An 11648-nucleotide genomic window follows, 5' to 3' on the forward strand; every position below is an offset into this window, starting at 1 on the left:
ATCATAATTTCACTACACGTGTATTAAGCTGGCACATATGGTTCCGATACAGATACCTGTACGCGAACTTGCACGACGTTGATGCGGAGATTAGGATAATTATGACACCCGTAAGGAAGAGGCAGCTGACGGCCGTATAAGCGGTTGCGTTCTTTCCGCCAAACTACCCGGCCTGGTAGTGCTGTAAAGATGCTGTATAAAAGTGACACGCGGTGACAGGGAAATTATTATACTTAGCAGCCGACCGTACGTTTTGTAGCTTAGGTCTTCTTTCTTGTGCGTTTGTGCTACCCTTATTAATGAGCCATTTCTTGACTATGTTCTTGACTATGTAACCGCGTTTGTGTGGATGCGTAGACGTGTGCTTTTTGTTGTACTTGTAAAATGCAAATAAAATATTTTCAGGCTTACTCAATCTTTGGTGTCGTGTGCGTTTATTCCAGTCGAGGCCATCGTGCCACCTGGAAACCGCACTCTGTCAGTAGCCCTACACGAAATGCAACAGCTGGAGCGCGGCGGCACAATTTAACTCAGGGTAACGGCGGCGTAATAAACGAAAAACCGGTCGGGATGCCCTTAAAAGTCAGTTTAGAGTGTGCCTTAACTCGATATGACTCAGCGCTACATGTATTCTGCTGCGCCTCGATCGTGCTCCCGCCAGTTTGGTTGCTGTGTAGCAAACGTAGCGCCTACATTAATATGTAGGCGCTACGTTTGCTACACAGCAACTAAACTGGCGGGAGCACGATCGAGGCGCAGCAGCCAGAAACCCAGTAAAGCCACAGAACACCTGGTGAAGCGTGTGCAAAACCCCGTTTCCGTTTCCTGTTGTACAGCGCCACCTGTGGTCGCATACTTTAGTTCACGACGCCACCGCTATGCTTATTTCCGTAGCACTGTGGAAGGTACAGTTTCCCTTCTCTAAGTTTGTATAGGTGTTCTGTGGACATACCACGTTGGTTGTAGTGAATGCACCTTGCAGTAAGGCGGTATTTGAGTTATATTTTAGAAGTGCCTAGACAAAATCTGCTCCTTGTCGTGTGCAGTAACCATCGCAAACCCTCCGGACTTGTGTAACGCCGTTAGTTCGCCGTGTGTTTCGTGCGATCTACCAGTGTCGACAGTGAGTGTCATACTACAGCGCCCGTCCGAGCTGCCTTTGTTCTGCCGAGCTGCCTGCCCGCGCTCTCGTGAAAAGTCTGGTACTGGAGCTTCGAATCGTAGTGTATGGAAGACTGTTGAAGGTTGTGCTTTTGTGGAGCTGGAGTTCATCGGAAGTTCTACAGTGCTTGCGCCAGAAAAACGTCGGTGCCTCGGTACCTTTGAGACGAAGGAGCGTTGGCCAAGTCTTTTTGAAAGGTAAGCAAGTTTGGCCCTTGCGCGCATTCTTGAACTTATGATTTACGTAATGAACGTTGTGTAACTAGCTAGAGCAACGCGCTTTCTGATCGTAGGTTGGCCGTCTTGCTGTGCACATTTAGCAAACAATTTCACGAAGGCTTCCTCTGATGTTACAGCGTACTTGCATTCTGCTGTAAAATATATGCTACCCGCCTTGATTGCTATGCCTGAACGGGCACACAATTATGAAAACACTGAAAGTTGCTGTTCGTTCGGTAGTTTTCTGGCAAGAAGTTATTCGTTATATATGCATTCCCGCAAGTACAGTACATGTGTAATGTATCCGTCGATGTATCATGGGCTTCGCGCGTTGGCACACGATTCCTATGTTTGACGCTTAAGCAGATAGAAGCTTGTATGAAGATTTTTCTATGTATACAGTTTGGTTTGGATGACCACGTCGCGAGAACCTGTGTATTGTTTATGTTCTTGAGTGTCTTCGCGTATTTGTCTTCTATGTTGCAGACCCGACATAGGCCGATATTACAGTAACGAAGTTTATTTTTAATCGAGACATTTCAGACACCGGCCTTTAAGAAAGACATAGACCAACCAATTCTTACGAACGGGATGCCAGCTCTTGCAATCGTAGGTTATACGGCAGTGCGTAATAAAGTAAGGACTGCGATTTTGTAGCGATACTTACCCCTCGATTCTATACCACTCTTGTCGCCCACCGCAAACGGCCGGCTGTTCCAGTACGTAGCACGGGCCGGGGCGACGGTCAAACCACTAACGAATAACGAAAAGGAATAGCATCGCTACAAAATCGCGATCTAGCTTTCAGAATGCTTTTCATGTGCTTAATATTTTTGTTTAATCCAATGCGCCACGTTTTACTGCATACTTGAGTTTTGTTTTTGATTGTCCTGGTAGCCTGTTGTTGCTGATTTCGTTCCTTCCTGAAACTTCGCTTGTTACAAAATATCAGTGTAACCTCCTTAGATATAACAAAGAGACATTTGTGCAACCAGACGCAAATTCATGCAGCTGGCTGTGTGAGGCTCTCTTTGCAATTCCACATGACACTGGTAAATCACAAATTCCCAGGTTCACAACACAATAAATTAAACATTTCTTACTTTTGAAGGCTATGCGGATTCTGGAGGCATCCCTACATCAAGCAGGAACCTGCTGCACTGCTGGAAGCTGGACAGCACGACAATAAAGCACGTGATCTGTGTGCTTTCTCAAAGGTGCGTACAAAACTGGCGCTGCCTTTCGAGTTGTAGGACACATTTGTGTAATATGCAATCATTTTACTGTATTGCCATTTTCAGGATTTCTAGTGGCTGATCACGAATTTTATGTTTTGGTGGAGTGCCCTCAGTTTAATGAATTTACCTAAAGTAGCCTCCTCTGAGTTAAATATAATTGGACGCTTGAGTAATTATGCCTTATATACTCCATATAGACTATATTATTCTAGCCAAAATGCCTTTTTAAGAACCATGAATTGAGGTTTCGCGTCTCGAAAAATGCGTTGTACCGCCTAAAGACATGGTTTAGACAAAAGTGCCTTAAGCAATGCTTTCGCACAAAAGTTGTATCATCAAGAGTTTCATAGAAGCCTGTGTGGTCGGTATGAAACATGACAAAGAAAGACATAGACCAACCAAATACAACATTAAAAGCAATACATTTTGGCTTCCATATGGAAGCCTTGTTCACAATAAGGCAAAAAAACGTGGAAGTGCATATTTAATTAAGTAAGTTTTAGCATAAGATGGGCGTGGGCTCCTTGGTTTCAGATAAACGTGGGTCCTGTTGATTGCATCTCCAGGGAATCCGGGTACAGGCATGGCTTCCAATTTCTTTCCTGGCCGATTATGCTAGACACTATCCAGTCACTATTGTGTTTAGTCATTGCTGCATGCTCTGCCAAAGCATTTGATGCCACTCTTTTCTCATCCACGTAGTTCTGATGTTGGCGTAGCCATTGTTTAAAGTTGCCCATTGCCGTAATGTAGATAGTATTCATATACACATGTTATGTTTCAAAGGTCAGAATTCATGTCAGTAAAATTTTTGATACAGGTTGTTACTGGGATGGCTACCTCGTTGGTTTAGCATGGCTTGTCACTGGGATTGCTCTCTTGTTTGTTTAGCTTCTTGTCGCGTTCTTATGGATTTGATTTTGTGCACCATGAGATGTTACACACACACCTTGCATATACATGAAAAAAAGGTTTACAGCAGAGATAACATATATGCATGGGCATATATATGTGTCAATAAAATACCCGAGCCTCATTTCTGCCTACAGAAAAAGAAGTTATTTCTCCTCGAGGGCATGACTGCTTCCAATAATGAACCTCCAAGGGAAGGTTTTCTCTAATCCCCATTTTTGATATCTACATGCTTATGTGGCATGTACAAACTGGACGAGTGGTCTAAATTTTAAATTTGAGTAATAATTGCAATAAATAACTCATTTCACCTGTCTTCTAATGACTCTAAAATTCTATGCTTCTACCTTGCCAAACCTTTTATGAAATTAGTTTGATGAGGCCCAATATACAGGGCTTTCTAAATTGAAGGTATCAGTACCTATTAAAGACTGTGCTAACTATGAAAATGCTGCTTGTGTATGTGGTTTATTCATTTCTCAGACAAAAGCTTTACACCCAAGTGCAGTCAGTAAATCGAAAACAATTGCGTCTTGTTCAATAGTTCTCGAGCACTTGTGCGTCACTATAGTCGGATACAACTTTAGAAAAAAGGGGAGGCCCCGCCCAGATGACTGAAGCGCGACGTCCGATTGCCTCCGCGACTAAAATAATCCCGCTCAAAAAATTGTGCTTCGGAAACGCGCAATTCTCGGTATAAATAAAGACTTTGATGACTGGATTAGTAGAGCTCTCATGTGCTACAGCACATGCCAGATCGCGACAGAAAAATAACCCCGTGCCTTCCACAACGCTGCCCGTCGTCTGCTCTTTAGCTTCATTGCAAGTGGCAAAAGTAGAAAGAGCAACTCTGCATGGCATTTGTGCTTGTTTACATGTACATGGCAAATTTACTACTCCTGTTCCGAGCTTCAAATGAATCAGTTGCTACTGAACCAGTACTTATATAAAACAATGCATTTATCGCAACCATTACAAACCCAAGATGCTCAGTGTCAGCGAAAGCACCGGGTTAAAGGTGAGGAGGGAGGTCAAAGCTTCGCATATTTCGGGTGGCAAACTGTCGACACCCTCGTGAAAACGCCCACAAAATGTGGAGAAAAGAAGAAGCAGCACGAAGTAGGACACATGTGCGCTGAGGTCGTGTGCACGATTTCTTTCACCACAACGAGATACCGACGATCGAGAAGATCACTAACGAGTTCTCGAAGCGTATGTGGTGTTATGTTTGTGCCCTGGGATTTGCCTGACGGAAGGCCAGTGCTATGGTTTGTCGACCGTGGAGGCAGCATTCATCCCTGCATGGTGCCTGCCTGCTTCGGACACGACTACGTGCACGGCTCGGGTTTCCTCGCGGCTGCACGGCGTCCACGACGGAAGCAGCCACCGGATCACGGACTGCTTTTCGGCCCCTCCCCGTCCCGGCAGCAATGCAACCCCCCCTCCCCCTCGTTTGTCCGGCGGCGCCCGCACCACAAACGACTCCCGCTGTGTTGGGGACAGTTTCCAAAGGAGGGCTGTGTTTCGACCCAGTGCCTTGCAGTTGGTTCCCTTTGTCCTATGCGGGCCATAAAACTTGACCAGCGCACCATTCTGACCGACCGCCAAATCGTCCCGACGCCGCAGCGCGGTTCAAGGAAGCGCCGGCCACCGAGAGCGGCATTAGGACACCGGAGGCTGCCCGGACCCTCTCTCTCTCGACCTTGTTTCGTCCTTGGGGACTGTCTGGGGGATCTTTGGACTGAGGGGTGTTATTTAAGCAGCTTGCAGCTGCTCTGTTGGTCTCTGTCCTGATAACGACAACATGTAAACATTGTATAAAGAATTATTCGCAGAGAAAACTCTCCTCGTCTCTGAATCTGCGTGAAGCGAGGTCCAGACCTCCTGCCAGCCACACATACCTCGGCAAACGCAACAATGGATCTCCCATCACTGAAGCGGTGTACTGTGTGTCAAGCACAGGAGCCAAGCATTCTCCCGTGGCCTCTCAAATAAATAAGCAGTTCATTTGATGATATATTCCTTTTAATGGAAGCCCAATTCTGAAAAAGCAATGTCCTGCACAGATCATGCTCAATATAAGCGTTGGCATGGAAACGTGCAGAAATGCCGGAAAATCTGAATGCAAATGCAGTTATTAATCCTGAATAACTATGTGGGGTCCGAAATGCTCATTCGGGCATCCACTGTCCAGCTTCACACGAAAAAGCAGTAGTCAACGTGAATGAAATTGACAGCCACTCTTAGCAGCCTGCACGCCAAAGCACATTGTGCTTTGCGTGCAGTTGTGCTGCCCCTACTGTTTTTTCCAGCCCGTTGAGATGAATAATGCCAATGTCAGAAGGCCCAATACTCTATTGGGCAGCCACCTATGAGCATGACGGGCCCTGTGATGAAATAACAGTCATCAGGGCACGCTTCAAAGGCACCTTTAGCAGTCTGCACGTCAAAGCGCAGTCAATCCGTCGCCACTGTTGGTGAAATGGCAGCAATCAATGGAGAATGACAGCCACTGTTGGCAGCTTGCATGCAAACACACATTCATGTGGTGGCATTGTTTATTTTGGTTACCTGGCCCAGGCAAGTAATGCGAATAAGAGAACAATTATCAAACATCATTAGCTTAGTTAGGCCCAATATACCCAGGCGGGTAGCTATTAATAGCAGTAGTCAAGGGCACGCTCAAAAGGCACCATTAGCAGTCTGCATGTCAAATCACAGTCATACCGCAGCCATTGTTGTATTTGTTTATCTGACCGGGCAAGTAACACCAATGTAAGCACAATTATTCACCCTGAATAGCTCTGCTAGCATTGTGCTAAAAAATGCTGAGTGAAGTTGAATGTGTTTTATTGAGGCAATTATTTAATTCACAAGCCATCGGCATGTCGATCAACGGCCAGGTTCAGACAATGTCATTTGTGAAGTAATAAAGGGTGAAAGTTGCAAAAGCTCTTAGTGCACTGCTTTGTTGGGCTCCATTCACTGAATAATGTCTTTGCAACGGCGAAAGCGTCAGACAGAAATCACACCTCACTGCACATTGTTATTCGTGCTGAAAATTTTCACCATCATATGTGATAGGCAGTGAAACCGTTTGTTTACTAAGACTGCATGCATGAAAAATTCAACAGCATAGCAAGGTGTTTCACAATATGCAGCCTTTCATGTGCACTTCTGGCTAGCTGCCACATGCACTGACGCATAAACATGAACAGAGGTAAGAGGCAAAGTTACTTTGCAACCCACATGACGCTTTTAAGAAAATGTATCTCTAAACCTTTCTGTTTTGATAGGCGATCAAAATTTGTTTTGAGCAAGTTGGTTAGTCACATTGCAGCAACAGCACAAGAAACAAGGACAGAAAACGCAGCGAGTAGGCAGATTGAGAAGACGAGGTAGACCAGCGAGAAAGGTTTTAATGAGATGGAAGAGGCCAGTTGTGCAGTGTACAGGAGTTAGTGCTTTGAATGAGATTGGCTAATGAAAATGTGTAAAGACTTTGCTGAAAGAAAACTAGCAAAAACAAATGCTAATATAAAATAAAAGGACAAATATGAGTAAGTGCAAACACGCATGGAAGCAGGAACGCTGGCAACACAACTTATGCGTGACTGTGCCACAGCACGCATTCTACAGCTTGCGTGCGCGGTGAGCACTGGTGGAAAGAAATCAATCGACGGTGCTATACACAACGCTCGAACACCGCTGTTAGACGCTCGGCTATCTCACTGTTGACAACAATCATTCACGCTAAGTTGACGGCAACAAATCTTTGCATTGGAGGCTTCTTTTGCAAATATTTTCTGTTGAGACGCTCGTAGGTTTGTTTCACGCACGCTTTTCTAATTTCTCCTCAGAATGGTTTTGCTCCATCACTTTACCCCGTCCGATGGAAAATGCAGCGACACGGTACACGAACTCACCCGCAGCTGACAGCAGGCACCAGACTTTGGCAAACTTTTCTTGTCCTAACTTCACTCGGGAGCGAAATAAAAAACATGGAACAAACAGGCAGGATGTGTGTATGCAGCAGTCACCGAGACATCCTGTTTTCAGGCAAAGCATAGCGCAGCATCAGCAATGCTCGCTGCAATGTTTCTTCGCCGGATCACGGCTTAGAATACACGCACGCAGCACAGATGCCGCATCGTAAGCTCGCAGTAATATTTCCGGCATGATAGACAATGACAAACTGTTTGGGAATTCACTGTGACGAGGCATTGACGCGCACAGCTGACGCGACTTGGCCTAGTTCGAAGCCCGGGCGGCCATCTTCTCCGACGGCGGGCCACCGGCCGTCCGGCGCATGACATCAGTCCAGAGTGCGCAACCATTAGTGGATGCTCGTGTGCATCCGCCTCGGAGGAGTAAACGCCTCTGTTTTTCTAAAGTTGTATCCGACTATAATCGAGCACAGCTTGACCCTTGGCCTAATACTAAATCAGGCTTGAAGCTTTCAATGTCTGCTAATCGCTAGAACAGCACCAGATCTCATTCTGTGCCAAGGGGTGGAACGCATTCGCTTAGAGCTAGGCAGATGAATGTCTTTCTTTCGCATTGAAGTTCCCAATACTTTCTAGTCTTAGGTGAAAGTACACAGCTCAGCACAACGCACGTATGGTATACGTAAGGGTACTTTGTTCTTTAAACCATATCAACAAGAAGCAGCTACTTCCGTTTTTGCACACCTTACCCTATTTCCTAACCTTTCCTTGATCAAAAGTGTGGAAAATTAATCTGTGCTTGTTCTATTGTTTCACAGGTAGACATCGGCGACGGTGTATATGTTGAAAAGTGCCTGCTGAAGAGGCTGCGCCTGGATGCTAACAACTCAGGCTTCAAGTTCGCGGGGGTCCTCCTTAAGGCTCCTTTTACAAAAGAAGAGGTTGAAGGGAGGCGCTACACATGGATGCGCAGCGATTGTTTGTGACATCGTCACTGCTGGCAGGCCTGGCCTGCCTTTTCGCTTCGTTCTGGGTCTTCCACGTTATCTACTCGAAAAGGCCCACAGGGTTTTGACATTTATTGAGCACTGCTTTCTGGATTTGAGCTACACAAAGCTGCAGGTGAAAGCATTGGATTTAGTCAATATTTACAAGAACTATTGCTAGGCAAAAAAATTTTCAGATGCATATCCTCAAGAAAGTTTCTGTAAAAATTATTTTGCCTAACAAAAGCACTCGTGGGTTCTGTGGCTGGCAGCTTGCCCAAGCCATGTAGCACAGTGCTTGCTTTAAAGGGACACGAAAGGGAAAATTTATTTGAGCGTTATCAAATCATTTTTCTACAACACCGAAAAAACAACTCCCTCCATGAGAATTGGCTTGATAAGCCAGATAACTTGCAAAAACGAAAACTGGTGTCGCCACCACCACCTTATAATTCCTGCACCAGCTCGCTGTGATATGGAATTTGACGGTGTCTGTTCGGGTCTAGCTAATGTTCTACTGGCCAATATTGATGAATTCTGTTGTAAAGGTGTCAAAGAATATACTTAGTTAAAGTATGACTCCACACTGATGTGCGGGCACTGCATAAAACTTGAAAGTTAAATCTTCATTTTCTCATCTATTAATCCGCTTATTGCCACAATATTCATGAATACAGTTCTGAAAGATTGTTTTATCAGTCTAAAATGATTTATTGTTTCTCTTTAGTATCTCTGTAATGGACCTTTAGCAACAAAATGTGTGTTAGTTTGCGACAGGTATTCTCAGCGGGGGCAAGAGCACCAGCAGCATGCTCAGTGATTCTGTACCAACTGATAATTTGAAGGATGTCCTGTGCCACTAGGGTTAGGCCAACATGACTCTGTGTTAATCACCACAAGTGTATTATGCAAAACTTAATGGCCCAGAAATTGGTAATTCAGGGGGGAGTTGAATTAGCTGTTTATTTTTTTTTTCTTTATCATGGACTTCTCACATTACACTTTGTCACAACGCATTCACTTTAAAGTAACTGGAGAATAAGGTGGTTTGGTATTCAGACATGCCTTCTGTGTGTAAACAGTGTTAGATGAGCAATACAAAGATACACCATAGATGCTGACTGGCAACATGAAGGGGTTTGAGGGCAGCTACGAATATACATCCTTGTAGTCGTACCTATAGCACTATGTTCAATTTGTCACACAAGCATATGGCATCCATCACAACTGCATGCCTAGAAAAAGACAAGGGCAACACACTCAATTACCTTTTATTCTATCTAAGAAGCACTACAATATTTAGGCAACGAAATTGACATCTGGCTTGTACCCATAAGTACTGCAATACAGTTGTATAACATGTTCCTCTTGTGTGGAAAAAGGGCTGCATACGTTTTCTTTGAGCACAAGGGGGAGTGGTATCAGTTAAAGCCCCTCCATCCACGCGCCACTGCCGCTTTCTTAAGTAGCGACAACCTTTGTTGTGCGCCGCCTTTTCCCGTGACATCAAATCCGGTTCCAGCATTTCCAGTTTCAAAGTTTCCGGTTCCGGCGTTACCGCTTCCTGGAGTTGTGCTGCGGGAATTTCCGCTTTGACTGCCGATGGTGAGATGCCCACGCGTGCTTAGCAGAGCTGTGGTAGTCACCATGAGAAGAATGCAAAGGCGACAAGCTGTTGTATTCCGCTGAAGTAGTAACTCGCGGTCGCTGTTTTCTAAATGCACGAAAAATGGCAGTGGTCTCCAAGCGCCCAGGCACTACATTCCACTGTACGTTGTCTCGTGGCACAACCCGTCGCAGGTTGACGCGAAACAGCGAACACGATCAGATCGCTGGTTACAATAGGCGGTGGTACTTGGATGGAATCGCATTCACAGTTTAAACCGCAGCTGGTGCAATTAAAGCCTCTCCATCGACGCGAAAGTAAACAACGTTAAGAAAAACATAGCGTTACTTCCACTCGGAACAGGAAGCTGCAGCTACGGAAGTTCCGCTTGACGCCGGAAGCTAAAGGGGCGAGTGGCAGAGGAACGTGGAGGAAGAGGGTAGGTTGGCGGTACTTAACCTGGTCGGCGGAAACGTGTATGGAGGGGCTTTAGTATCAGTTAATGGCTGTTTTCACATATATGTTTTGTCGTGTGTATTAGCAATCACCACTTTCCTTATCTGAGTGAGGTCATTTTTTAGAAAGTTTGAAAGTTTATAGAACATGTTGCTCATGGTTGTTGCAGTTTTCTTCCTAACTATCCATTCATTGCACTGTGCACCCATGTCTTGGGCAACTAGCTGTTTGAAGGTCAGCATGCTATCGATGGGTCTAATGATAATCTCTAGTGCCCTCTCATTTGCTTGTTGCAATACTTAAGAGTTAGATTTTGTATATTGTGTCACTTGTTTATTTTCACTGTACTTTAGTTTCACTACATCTTGAATGTGTTGTGATAGTTTTTCTTTTGCAATGAAAGATATGGTGGGCAGTTGCCGACACTAATGTTTCGCTGGGGCAGTAATGGTCATTAGCAGCAGATGCTAGCTGCCCTTAAGTGCAATGTTTTTATGTTGCATAGTATTGTTCATGATCCATTGAATGCACTGCACGCGCATGTTGTGGACAACTGCCTGTTTGAAGAAATTATCTGCATATTCAGTGGGTCTAATGTGAACATCTCTACTACTGACTTAGCTTCACTACATCTTGAATGTGTTGTGATAGTTTTTATTTTGCCGTGACAGATGTGGTGGGCAGTTGCCGGCACTAATGTGATAGTACGAATGCTTGCTGTATTTACCACATGGTTGTTTCATTTCGTCTGAGGCAGTAGTGGCCGTTAGCAGCAGATGTCATTTGGCATTAAGTGCAATATTTTTATGTTGCATAGTTTTGTCCATAATCATCCATTGAATGCACTGCAGACCCATGTTCTGGACAACTGCCTGTTTGAAGGAATGACCTGCATATTCAGTGTGTCTAATGTGAACATCTCTAGTACTGCCTGTGTATTTGTGAGTTAGATTTTGTATTGTGTGTCATTTTGTTTTCGCTGTGCTTTAGTTTCACTACATCGTGAATGGGTTGATAGTTTTCCTTTTGCAGTGAGAGATATGATGGGCAGTGGCCGGCACTAATGTGATAGTACGAATGCTTGCTGTATTTACCACATGGTTGTTTCATTTTGTCTGGCGCA

General features: G+C 44.8%; 1 long non-coding RNA gene across 1 annotated transcript; it reads left to right on the plus strand.

Annotated features, from left to right (window-relative positions):
- Window positions 1-954: 954 nt before the first annotated feature.
- LOC140213733 (uncharacterized) lies at window positions 955-8371 on the plus strand. The gene is made up of 3 exons (XR_011890648.1): window positions 955-1359; window positions 2492-2597; window positions 8296-8371. It is a non-coding gene; the product is annotated as an uncharacterized lncRNA (long non-coding RNA).
- The last annotated feature ends 3277 nt before the right edge of the window (window positions 8372-11648 follow it).

This window comes from Dermacentor andersoni, chromosome 10 (genome assembly GCF_023375885.2).
Source record: "Dermacentor andersoni chromosome 10, qqDerAnde1_hic_scaffold, whole genome shotgun sequence".
Taxonomy (NCBI): Eukaryota; Metazoa; Arthropoda; class Arachnida; order Ixodida; family Ixodidae; genus Dermacentor; species Dermacentor andersoni.